Genomic DNA, 12,829 nt, shown 5'->3' with positions numbered 1-12,829 from the left:
CCATTGTTTCTAATACTGACCAAAGCACAGTCTACCGGTAAAGGTAAGGGGCGTGACGTTTCCGACAAACGTGCACTAGGCGGTTAGCGAATCACAACACACTGGGCCAGCTAACCAATCTGAGCTCATTGCGTATTTTTGAGGGACTGGCTTCATACAACCCGGAAACCATCAGACCGTTTTTACAAGGAGGGACAGAGCAGTGTAGAATAAAGGTCAAATATATGAAAAATAATGACATTTTTTAAAAACGAAGCATGAACACATGTTACAGTGCACCCCACAAACACAATCAAGCCTTCAAAAGAATGTGTTTTACCACCCCTTTAAAAAATATTGTAATTTAGAAGTAATTCAAGTGTAATCGACCAGTCTGTGTTGTCCCGGGTTGTCCCGTTTCCACCGTAACGGCGCTGGATCTCATGCCGGAGCTTGTGTTGAGCGGGGGAACTTCTAACTTGAGACCGCCGCCCTGCGTTTCACTCGTAGCGGAAATATGCGGTGACTGGCTCCATAACCTGTCCATAAACAATCAATGTACAGTTCTGAGAACATATTTTAACATCATAAGTATTTATATTAGCCTATGTATCTTTTTAAATAAAATTATAAAATTTTATGCAAGGCATCAGGCGTGGGCCTACCATCACACGAAAAGACCGACGCGACACGCGTTTGGTGATCGACTCACATCCATTCCTCTCACAGTGCGCCCCCGTTTGTTGCTTTGCATAACATTAAACGATAACAAATTTATAGATAAAATAAAATGTACACAAATCGTCTCGGTTACGTATGGTAACCCTCGTTCCCTGAAGAAGGGAACGGAGACGTACGTCGGACGTACCGACGAATTGGGGATCACTTCAGGGAGCCCCTATCAGCTTCGAGATATAGAGAACAGGCCAATGGGCCATTGGCGTGCGAGATTTGTATAAACAGGAAGTCCGCTGCGGAAGCCACATCATGCCCAGAGGGAGTTACCATGGGGAGAATACACGTATGGGCTGGCCGTGGGCAGCACAACATACGGAAGTCCCAGGGGTGGCCCCGGCCAATTAGAGGAGGGGGACAACACCTACCTGAGACGGAAGAGGAGACTCTGCCGAGGGAAAGACACGGGCTCGCCGTAGGGAGCCGTACCGTGGAAGAATACACATATGGGACCGCCGTGGGGGTCACTACATATGGAACCCAGCCTAACACAAGTTCCACCAATGCATACGAGTGTTAGACCTGGCGTCGAACGCTCCGCCACGTCCGACTGCCGTGGGTTGCGGAGGACTCAACAGGGTTCGCCATTCCGGGGAACTCGACTGAAGCAGAATAAGCGCACGCATCCGTCTACAATAGGGGAGGGAATGACGCAGCAAGCCGACACTAGAACAGGCATTTCGGTGTTACTGACTATGGGAAGTGAGCACACAGGAAGATACCGGCTCTACACGGAGGCTATAGAATCTAGCGAACGTGTTAGGTGTCGCCCAGCCCGCAGCTCTACAAATATCTGTCAGCGAGGCGCCACGAAACAGCGCCCAGCAAGAGGCAACACCCCTAGTGGAGTGGGCTCTTAACCCGAGCGGGCAGGGCACATCTTGGGACTCATAAGCCAAGACGATGGCATCCACTATCCAGTGGGCCATCCTCTGCTTGGAGACAGCCTTTCCCTTCTGCTGTCCTCCGTAACAGACGAAGAGCTGCTCTGAGGTCCTGAAGCTTTGTGTTCTGTCCACGTAAGTCCGGAGAGCACGGACGGGACAGAGAAAAGCTAGGGCTGGGTCTGCCTCCTCCGAAGGCAGCGCTTGCAGGCTCACCACCTGGTCCCGGAAGGGAGTAGTGGGAACCTTGGGCACATATCCAGGCCGGGGTCTCATGATCACATGAGAGTTACCGGGCCCGAATTCCAGGCACGATTCGTCGACCGAAAATGCCTGCAGGTCCCCTACCCTCTTGATGGAGGCCAACGCAGTCAGGAGTATTGTCTTTAACGACAAAATTTTCAAGTCAGCTGACCGCAGAGGCTCAAAGGGTTCTCTCTGTAGTGCAGTTAGCACCAGAGTTAAGTCCCAAGAGGGTATGGAGGGAGGACCTAAGGAACCTGACGACCAGATCGTGCTTACCTAGAGATTTTCCATCTACTAGCTCATGATTAGCGGCGATAGCGGCAAAATAGACTTTGAAGGTGGAGGGAGACAGCCTTCGCTCCAACCCATCTTGTAGAAAGGCAAGCACAGATCCGATCGAACATCTTCGGGGGTCTTCTCGGCGAGAAGAGCACCAATCGACGAACAGGTTCCACTTCAACGCACAGAGGCGCCTCGTAGAGGGGGCTCTAGCGGAAGTAATGGTGTCAACTACCGCTTGCGGTAGGTCACCTAGAACCAGGGACCAGACATGGAGTTTCCAGAGGTCTGGACGAGGGTGCCATAGGGTGCCCCGTCTCTGAGTCAGGAGGTCCTGCCTCAGAGGAATGGGCCAGGGAGGTGCTGTCACAAGGAGCACTAGTTCCGGGAACCAAGTACGGTTGGGCCAATACGGAGCGACCAACAGGACTTGCTCCTCGTCCTCCCTGACTTTGCACAGTGTCTGCGCAAGAAGGCTCACTGGGGGAAACGCATACTTGCGTTCTTCCCGGGGTCAGCTGTGGGCCAGGGTATCCGACCCGAGGGTCCCCTCGGTCAAGGAATAAAACCACTGACAGTGGGTCGTCTCTGGGGAGGCAAACAGGTCTACCTGTGCGGCCCCGAAACGACTCCAGATTAGCTGGACCGCCTGGGGATGGAGTCGCCATTCTCCCGGAAGCACCTGCTGACGTGACAGCTCGTCGGCTGCACGATTGAGCAGGCCCGGAATATGAACGGCACGAAGCGACCTCAGATGCTTCTGACTCCACAAGAGGAGATGGCGGGCGAGTTGTGACATGCGACGGGAGCGTAGACCACCCTGTTTGTTGATGTACGCTACGGCCGCAGTGTTGTCCGTCCGGACCAGAACGTGCTTGCCTCTGAGCGGCAATTTGAAGCGGCTGAGTGCAAGACGAACTGCTAACAACTCGAGGAATTTGATATGCCATTGCAGTTGAGGCCCCGTCCACAGACCCGAAACTGCAAGCCCGTTGTACGTGGCACCCCAACCCGTGGATGAGGCATCCGTGGAGACAACGGAGTGCCTGGACACTTGTTCTAGGGGAACTCCCGCCCGTAGAAACAAAGGGTCCGACTACGGGCCGAAGGTTTGGCGGCACCTCGGAGTCACTTGGACACGGAGGGAACCGCTGTGCCACGCCCATCTTGGGACTCGATCGTGTAGCCAGCGGTCTCATATGAAGCAATCCGAGCGGCGTTACTGAGGCTGCGGATGCCATATGCCCCAGGAGCCTCTGAAAATGTTTCAGTGGTACCGCTGTCCTGCCTTTGAACGAATTCAAGCAGTTCAACACTGACTGGACGCGCTCCTCGGTGAGGCGCGCTGTCATGGCGACCGAGTCTATCTCCATACCGAGAAAAGAGATCCTCTGTGTGGGGCAGAGTTTGCTCTTCTCCCAGTTGACCCGAAGTCCCAACTGGCTGAGGTGACTGAGCACCTTGTCCCTGTGTTCGCACAACTGCTCTCGCGACTGGGCAAGGATCAGCCAGTCGTCGAGGTAGCTGAGGATGCGAACGCCATGCTCTCTCATGGGAGCAATGGCCGCCTCCGCAACCTTCGTAAAGACGCGGGGCGACAGGGACAGGCCGAAGGGCAAGACGCGGTACTGATATGCCCGTCCCTCGAACGCGAAGCGCAGAAAGGGCCAGTGTCGAGGGAGAATCGAGACATGAAAGTACGCGTCCTTCAGGTCGATCGCTGCAAACCCCTCTCGGGGACGGATGCACCTGAAGATGCGCTTCTGCGTTAGCATCCTGAACGGCAGCCTGTGAAGGGACCGGTTGAAGAATCGCAGGTCCAAGATCGGTCGTAACCCGCCGCCTTTCTTGGGTACAATGAAGTACGGGCTATGGAACCCGGACCTCATATCGGCTTGAGGGACCGGCTCTATCGCGTCCTTCGCCAGTAGGACAGCGATCTCCGCCCTGAGCACTGGGGCGTTCGCCTCCACCACAGTCGTGAAGTGAACGCCCCTGAACTTGGGGGGACGCCGGGCGAACTGAATCGCATAGCCGAGTCTGATGGTACGGCCCCAAGACGGGCTGGGAAGCGCTAGCCAGGCTTCCAGACACCGAGCAAGGGGATTAACCACAGACGTACCCGCAGCGGGGTAGCGACGCGGAATGCAGGGACCCGACTCGGACGGCATGGGAGCTGCCCGAAGTGGGATCTGAGTGTGCTGTGCAACACTTACCTGCGTCCGCGGAGGGGGCGTGCGAGTGTGGGGAGGCCGCTTGAGTGCGTTTCCACAGCCGGCGCCCCCTGCTGGCGAAGGGAGAGGCGTCTGAGGGTGGCGAGGCATGGGAGCGTCGACCACCGCCAAGCGCGCTCCCAAATGAAGGAGGGGCTGAGCGTGGCAAGGCTTTGTGGCGTCGCGCACGGTCTGCCTCACCTCCTTCCTCAGCGGGGAACAAGAGTGGCGAGGCATAGTGTCACGCACTGTTGTCCACGCACCGCTGAGAAGAGGGGAATGAGAGTGGCGAGGCTTTGTAGCGTCACACACTGCCATTCTCGCCCTCTTGTGGGGAGGGGAATGAAAGCGGCGAGGCTTTGTAGCGTCACAGGCTGCCATTCCTGAACTCCCGAGACCCAGAGGTATTGGAACTGCTCTTATTATTTAATTTTTTTTATTTATTTATTTGGGTACCACTGGCTGTTTTTAACATCAGTGGCGGAACAGAATTACTAATGGCTCAACCTCGGCTCAGAACTACCCTCGTGCCCTAAGCAGGGCGGAGGTGGCCTGCCAGTGGCACTGCCACCCCACCGATGAGGGTAGTGAGAGAGAGGAAAACTTTATACAGATTATGGCCCTATTGGTGTTCCATATTTTGGCACCAATAGTTCCACAATGCCAGAGCCTTCCAATGCACATCCGAGAAAAGGCAAGGGGCAGGCAAGGCGATTTACGCGTTGCACTATGCCTCAGCCACCCGGGAAAGCATGGCTGTCAAGTATGAATCTGATTCAGCACAAGCGCCCACTATTACGGTGGGAATCTCAGCATCATCTTCATTTTCAACACATAACAGCCCTCTCTCCGATGCAGCGATTGACATCTGTCCTCTGCTAGAGCCCCAAATGAAAGGCTAGGTCCCCTTTTAAGGACCAGCAATCCCATCTGTAAGCTACCAGCAGACACGTGAGACAGTGGGCGTGGCCGTGAAACGGCACACGGCGCGCTGAACACTCAAGCCCTTATGAAAAAAGGCAAGATGAACAACGCGCCGACGTGGCTATGCTCTCATGAGAGAGCACAGACCACCCACAAACACAGTCTCAACATGCTTGCGATGCGATAGAGGAGTGGGGGGCCCACAGAGATGTACGCGGCAGGGAAGCCTCACTGTAATCCTCAGGGCCACCCAGGCTTATCAGCCAAAATAGTCTCCCCTCTGGTGCACCAGAAAAGAGACTAGATCGGGGTATAAGCGAAGGGACTCAACCCCGTTTGAGGCATCATAGTCTCGACCGCGCATCGGAGGCGCCGAGTGACCCGGCAGCCAGACGGCACACGGCGCACTGAACACTCAAACCCTCAAGCGGAAGGTGAGATGACCAGCGCGTCGACGTGATCCCGTTCCCCTGAGAGAACACGGATCACCCACGAACACAGTCTCAACATGTTTATGCGAGAGGGATCGTGGCCGTCAGGACAGGAAACAACCGCATCCAGAAACGCACGAGTGGAATGACGTCTTGAAAAAGACGCAGTGTCACACCCGTGTTGCTCTTTTGTGAGGAAATGCTCTTTAAACAGTGCTGAAGCACCCAGGGGAAGACCGCGGCAACACACAGGTGGTAAGTGCAGTCCTGTGTTTGCACTCACTGAACAAACGCCCTCACCAAACCGACAGTTGCTGTGAGAACAGCAGTTTGTTATGCTGATGCAGCGGTGAGCACGCGGTCGCGCTGATTGTGCCTTTTCGCCAACACAGAGCGTCCTTCTCGTTCTCTGGAGTATCTCTCTCTGTAGATAGGCTCTCTTTTAGAAAAGCAGTCTTGCTTCATCAATGTCGTTCAGCTCCGAAGTGAATGACAGCGTGCATTTGCTCTCGCTTCCTGTTTATACCCGCGGCGCGGGGCGGAGCGCGAGATGCAAATCTCGCACGCCAATGGCCCATTGGCCTGTTCTCTATATCTCGAAGCTGATAGGGGCTCCCTGAAGTGATCCCAATTCGTCGGAACGTGACCGACTGAAAGGGAACTGTATTTTACTGCACATGCACCAATTTGATGGAGCTGCACTGTTCTGTCTCCTGAAGAGGCCGCAAAAATCCAGCGATAAATAATGCTGCCTTCACTGGCTATCGGAATTATCACAAATACGAGTTTCTTATAGGTTAAAAAAAAAATGGACATGAACACCCTCTGATGTAGTGTTTACTATTGGGAATTTAGGAAATAATTTTGATATCCAAATTCCCGAGAAGGTCATGCCATAAACTTAAAACATGTGGCGGGGAGAACTACTGCTGTGACAGGTATGATTTATTAGTTTCATTAATTTCATATGATTTATTAGTTTCATACTAATAGGCCTAAATAAATACATATTAATAAATACCAACCAACTGGGTAACACAAAAACTACCCAAATACTGAAAAAATAACCCCAAAAAATGACCCAAAAGGCTCAACCTAGGATTTGGTAAAAAAAAATAACCCAAGAGTTTTTAGTGTGGGCTGTAGCCTACTTGTGTGCTCATTTTGCCCTTAAACACTGAAGAGGAACTCTTTCTGTCAGCCGACTTCCTGTCCACTTTTCCTGAAGTGGCCTGAGTGCCTTTAGAAATTCAGAGTGTCTCTTTTGAATTTCACATCTCAATGGCAGCTGGGTCAGAGATTCTGTGAGGGGGGTTGCGCAAGCACAGATGTGGGAAAAGATGAGAAATAGAGGATTCCCATCATGATAGAGGAGCCAGTCTGACCTTGAGAGATGTCACCACGACTTCTGAAGAATAAAAATGATTCTATCTATCTATCATCTATCTGTGGATGTTACAGTGGTTGGTTCAGAATGGCAGCAGATGCTGTCATGGACACTGAACGTGGTCAGCACAGCAGAAGTATGCGAGCTCTCTGAAGTGCTGGCAGCTTTGTGAATACATGCTTTGCACTCAGAGTTTACTGGGCTGAGACCAAGGGCCCTTTGCCTCTAGTGCACTACAGTTGAACAAAGAGTCAAGCTTCAATCACCATGTCTAAGCCACTTGACGTGACCAGAATTGACAACAAAGATAGAAAAGGCTTTAATTGTGAATCACAGGTAAAAACCTGTTGAAATGCTACACATAATGACCATGAAAATAATTTTGTTAATAAATGCAACATACTTTCGCTGTTTTTATGCTCTTTAAAAAAAATCATGCCTTTCAATGTTCTCACTACTAAGGCTTTTGAATATGATGGCATACCTAAATTATATTATACACAAAGTTGTATGCACATTATATATATTTACATTTAAAAAAAATATTATTTGCTCTGTAGAATAAAACATCGAACATCTTGAATTTCTCTCTTTGTTAATGATATATATTTTTTATCTATACGTCCAGTGGACATTATCACATCGATTAAGCAATGCGGAGTGAAAAGGGCACTTATATAACATTTTGATTTAACCATGCTTCCCTCTGCACAAATTAGATGGCTCTAAAGTATATTGCAGAAAGTTGTATTGGAGTGGAGGCAGATTTGAAGTGCACAGCAAAGAAAATGCTGCCAAAGTAGCCACTGTCAGGCTACACAGCGCACTCTTATCTATTTTCCCCCCTGCTGTAAATATGGTCATATAATTCACCCCTTTTGTCTTATCTGGTTTCTCTTTTTTTAATCAAGTTTATCATGACTTATTAAGACTCCATTTGGGTAACACTTTAGAATACTGTTCCTTCATTAATGATAACTAATGGAGAAAATTAGTAATACACATTTTAGCTACTATAAACTAACTAATAATGACCATATTATTACTTATTGATAAGTGGTTAAATGGTAATTAAAGGTGTCATGAACTGGCTTTTTTATATATATACACTCACCTAAAGGATTATTAGGAACACCTGTTCAATTTCTCATTAATGCGATTATCTAATCAACCAATCACATCGCAGTTGCTTCAATGCATTTAGGGGTGTGGTCCTGGTCAAGACAATCTCCTGAACTCCAAATTGGATGTCAGAATGGGAAAGAAAGGTGATTTAAGCAATTTTGAGCGTGGCATGGTTGTTGGTGCCAGACGGGCCGGTCTGAGTATTTCACAATCTGCTCAGTTACTGGGATTTTCACGCACAACCATTTCTAGGGTTTACAAAGAATGGTGTGAAAAGGGAAAAACATCCAGTATGCGGCAGTCCTGTGGGTGAAAATGCCTTGTTGATGATAGAGGTCAGAGGAGAATGGGCCGACTGATTCAAGCTGATAGAAGAGCAACTTTGACTGAAATAACCACACGTTACAACCGAGGTATGCAGCAAAGCATTTGTGAAGCCACAACACGCACAACCTTGAGGCGGATGGGCTACAACAGCAGAAGACCCCACCGGGTACCACTCATCTCCACTACAAATAGGAAAAAGAGGCTACAATTTGCACGAGCTCACCAAAATTGGACAGTTGAAGACTGGAAAAATGTTGCCTGGTCTGATGAGTCTCGATTTCTGTTGAGACATTCAGACGTTAGAGTCAGAATGTGGCGTAAACAGAATGAGAACATGGATCCATCATGCCTAGTTACCACTGTGCAGGCTGGTGGTGATGGTGTAATGGTGTGGGGGATGTTTTCTTGGCACACTTTAGGCCCCTTAGTGCCAATTGGGCATCGTTTAAATGCCACGGCCTACCTGAGCATTGTTTCTGACCATGTCCATTCCTTTATGACCAGCATGTACCCATCCTCTGATGGCTACTTCCAGCAGGATAATGCACCATGTAGGGCTGAGCAATTAATTTAATTTCGATTTCGATTTTGGCTCCCAACGATCACCAAAATTGTACAATCGAGAAAAAACTATTATTTTACCATGTTTTGTTTTGCAAGAACACTCTTATTTTGTCTTGCGTTCTGAATGAAACGCGCACGCGCACATCCGCCCCTCCCGGAGCCACAAACTCTCTCAGGTCGTGACTCGTGTGCATATCATCCGCTGGAATTTAAAAACTCTGCACGAGTAAAGATGGCAGAAGGAGGGCAGTTATAGCAGCGTTTGGTGAGTAAAAAAGGCAAAACCAACTCCGTTGTCTGGGAACAGTTTGGCTTCGAGGAATCAGGCGACGAGCAGAAACATGCTACGTGCAAGATTTGCTACATGGTAGTGGCTGCAACACATTCCCAAAGTCATGTGAAATAATCGTGTTACATAATCGTGATTTCAATATTGACCAAAATAATCGTGATTATGATTTTTTCCATAATCGAGCAGCCCTAGCACCATGTCACAAAGCTCGAATCATTTCAAATTGGTTTCTTGAACATGACAATAAGTTCACTGTACTAAAATGGCCCCCACAGTCACCAGATCTCAACCCAATAGAGCATCTTTGGGATGTGGTGGAACGTGAGCTTCGTGCCCTGGATGTGCATCCCACAAATCTCCATCAACTGCAAGATGCTATCCTATCAATATGGGCCAACATTTCTAAAGAATGCTTTCAGCACCTTGTTGAATCAATGCCACATAGAATTAAGGCAGTTCTGAAGGCGAAAGGGGGTCAAACACAGTATTAGTATGGTGTTCCTAATAATCCTTTAGGTGAGTGTATATATATATACTGTTGTCTGAGGTCAACTTATGACGTTCGTGTGGTTTTTACATTCAAAAACATCATCATGAATAAGTAATAGGCTATTTTCTATCCTGGTTTTGAGGCTCTCTCCTGCACGCTTGGATTTTATGGGCGTGCCGCACTGAAGACTTGAAAGTAAACGCCCACGGCTAGGATTGGATAAGATTTGCATATTTAATGAGCTTCTGCTCCGCGCGAGTACACCGTGAGGGATTGTTTTGAAGCATGTGGGAAAACGGCAACCGGAATAATTCGTCCCACAGGGCTCGCAAAACGTCTTTATGAAACAAACACAATGATTCATCTCTCATCCACCCGGGATTGATTGGAATGTAATTTGTTTATTACTTGGCCCGCCCGATCGGTGGATATAAGCGCCAGTACATTGCAGACTGCATGATCAATACTTCGGCGCAGGGGCGCCGCTACTGGGGGGGAAAGTTAGGACGATTCTAAGGGCCCACGCACTTTTGGGGCCCCCAGAGATTGGTTTTATTAGTAGTAATAGTACTAGTTGTAATGTAATAGAAATTATAAATGTATAATCTACCAGAGTAACAAATAAAACACAATTCCGTCTTATTTCTGCAAATTAGAGATTTAGAGCCCTACAGAGGGCAGAGAAAGGGAAAACGGCCTGACAATTACTCACCCAGTTCTTCAAAAAGAAAGGGTATATGTTTATTCGCGGAGCTTTCTTTGCTGTAATGTTAGCGCTAGTTGCATGGCCAACCACTACCTGATAGTCTATTCAATAGGTTACGTTTTTCACCACTAAGAATAAAAATAATGTAATTTTGCATTTTGTAAATGTGACTTATATAATGCATTTAATGTCAAATAATAAAAAAGAATAAAAAAAGTAGGCACTTTATTGATAGATATATTTCTCATGTCAGTCTGTGCGTCAAGTATTCACTGTGTTTTGGTTCATTGTCGTGAACGTGAGACAGAGACAGAAAAGTGCATCCTGTTGTTTTCTTTAGTTTTCAAAGGCTTGACATTTTGTAGTCATTTTTAATGTACACAAATAAAATGACTATTAATAACAGAGTATTAAGTTGTTTCCACTGCTGAGGGAAAAATCCAAGTTATCGCGCCAGCGGCTCACACGTGCGCATAATATGTCAGTTCTAGCACTGCCACTTTGACATTGCAGCCTGTTCATTATCAAAATAAAAAACAGTCATCGAACATATACAAATTTCGGCAGGCTTTATGTTCACAGCTGCTGAGCACGAATTCCAGTGCAACGCCCCAGTTAACGGTCATGAAGTGCAAGATGAGATGTGTAGCTAAACTAAACAGCTGTGTTACGATAGAAGTGCGACAGAAACAATCAGTTTGCAAAGACTATATCAACCAATACTCAGCTTTGGGAAGGGAAATATGCAGGTCAGGAAGGAAAAGGTGATGGAGATGAGAAGCAGGTATTGTGCTTTTTAACACAGATATATAATTAAATTGCTGCCAACTATTTTGGATCGCTATAGGTTGGCCTGTATGTCTGGTATGGTAGGGGGCCCAACCTCATATTCTTTCATAGGGCCCAAAATTGCTAGCGGCGCCTCTGCTTCCACGATTGTATTTTTCCTTCAAATATCAAGTCAAGAGAGTGAACAACGCGCATCAAGAATCACAAATAAAGGATTCTCCAGCCTTTGACCGCGTGCTAAGGTATGTTAAGTTAGACACGTACACAATCAATAGATCTATATCAAACAATCTGTAACAATGCAATAATTTCACATATAAAAACTTGTTTTACTCACATTAGTGTGTTGCTTCATTCATTCATGTAATCTCATCCTGTCTGCAAATCCATTCTCTTGACAAGGAAGTTTTCAGCTCTGAAACTTGCAGGATATTCTTATATTACCATGACCGTTTATATATTAAAAGCTCAAGGGAAAGTTGATTTCTCAATTCATCACCCCTTTAAAGTAGTAGTTAAAATGCTAGTTGGTCCTGCATTAGTTATTGATTAGTTTCACATTAAAGTCCCAGTGAACCGGAAGTTGCAACTGATTTTATTTCAGTGATGTGATGGATTTCCAAGTGAAAATAGAGGGCAGGGTTTTACTTCACAATCCTCCTCTCCATCTCTCGCTCATAGCAGACTAACGTTTGGAGTGGAGTGGAGTGGTTAAGGATATTCAATCCCCAAGCCGTCAAACTGCCATCATCGGAAAGGGAACGCCAGACCGGATTTTGATTAAAGATTACCACGGCAACTATTTTTTTCTGTGTATTAATTTGCACGGATTAATTGTTCACCCTAAGACCTGTAATGTGTGCTAACAAAGTTAATAAAATCGATTTTGATTTCATGAGGACTTTAATTATGAAACTGTATAGGCTATAGTTTCGTAGTTCTCTGGGAGGATTGAAAAAACAGTACTTCCTTATTAGCTAATGGTGAGCTAGCGCATTCAACTGAGTACTAACTGGCTAATTAATCAATCAGAGTTTACTACAGGAATGTTAATATTGCATAACTCATTTGTTCCTGTGTAGTTATTCATTAATGAAGGAACAGTATTCTAAAGTGTTACCATTTTTTGTAGGTCATAAATCTTATATTCTCTTACTCGTCCAGGGTTTCCCCTGCAATGGCCCGAGAGGCTGGGCTCCAGCATCCTCACGACCCTGCAGAGAATTAAGGTTTGGAGAATGGATGGATGGATTTTGAAAATCTGTATTGAGCTGTAACAGAACATTTCACTGTGGATGTGAAACATGGCGCATCTGTTTGCTTTTCAAATGTCCCTAAAGAAACCCTGAACATAAACATTCAGTGGCTCGAATGCACACACTGAACTGAATGTTGCATAATACCCATGGTGCAACTTTAACACACTCCGGTATCCATATTGCTGATGCAACAGAAATC

Source organism: Gobio gobio, assembly GCF_949357685.1.
Source record: "Gobio gobio genome assembly, chromosome: 23".
In the NCBI taxonomy this organism is placed as follows: Eukaryota; Metazoa; Chordata; class Actinopteri; order Cypriniformes; family Gobionidae; genus Gobio; species Gobio gobio.
Note: the sequence above shows the minus strand (reverse complement) of the source record.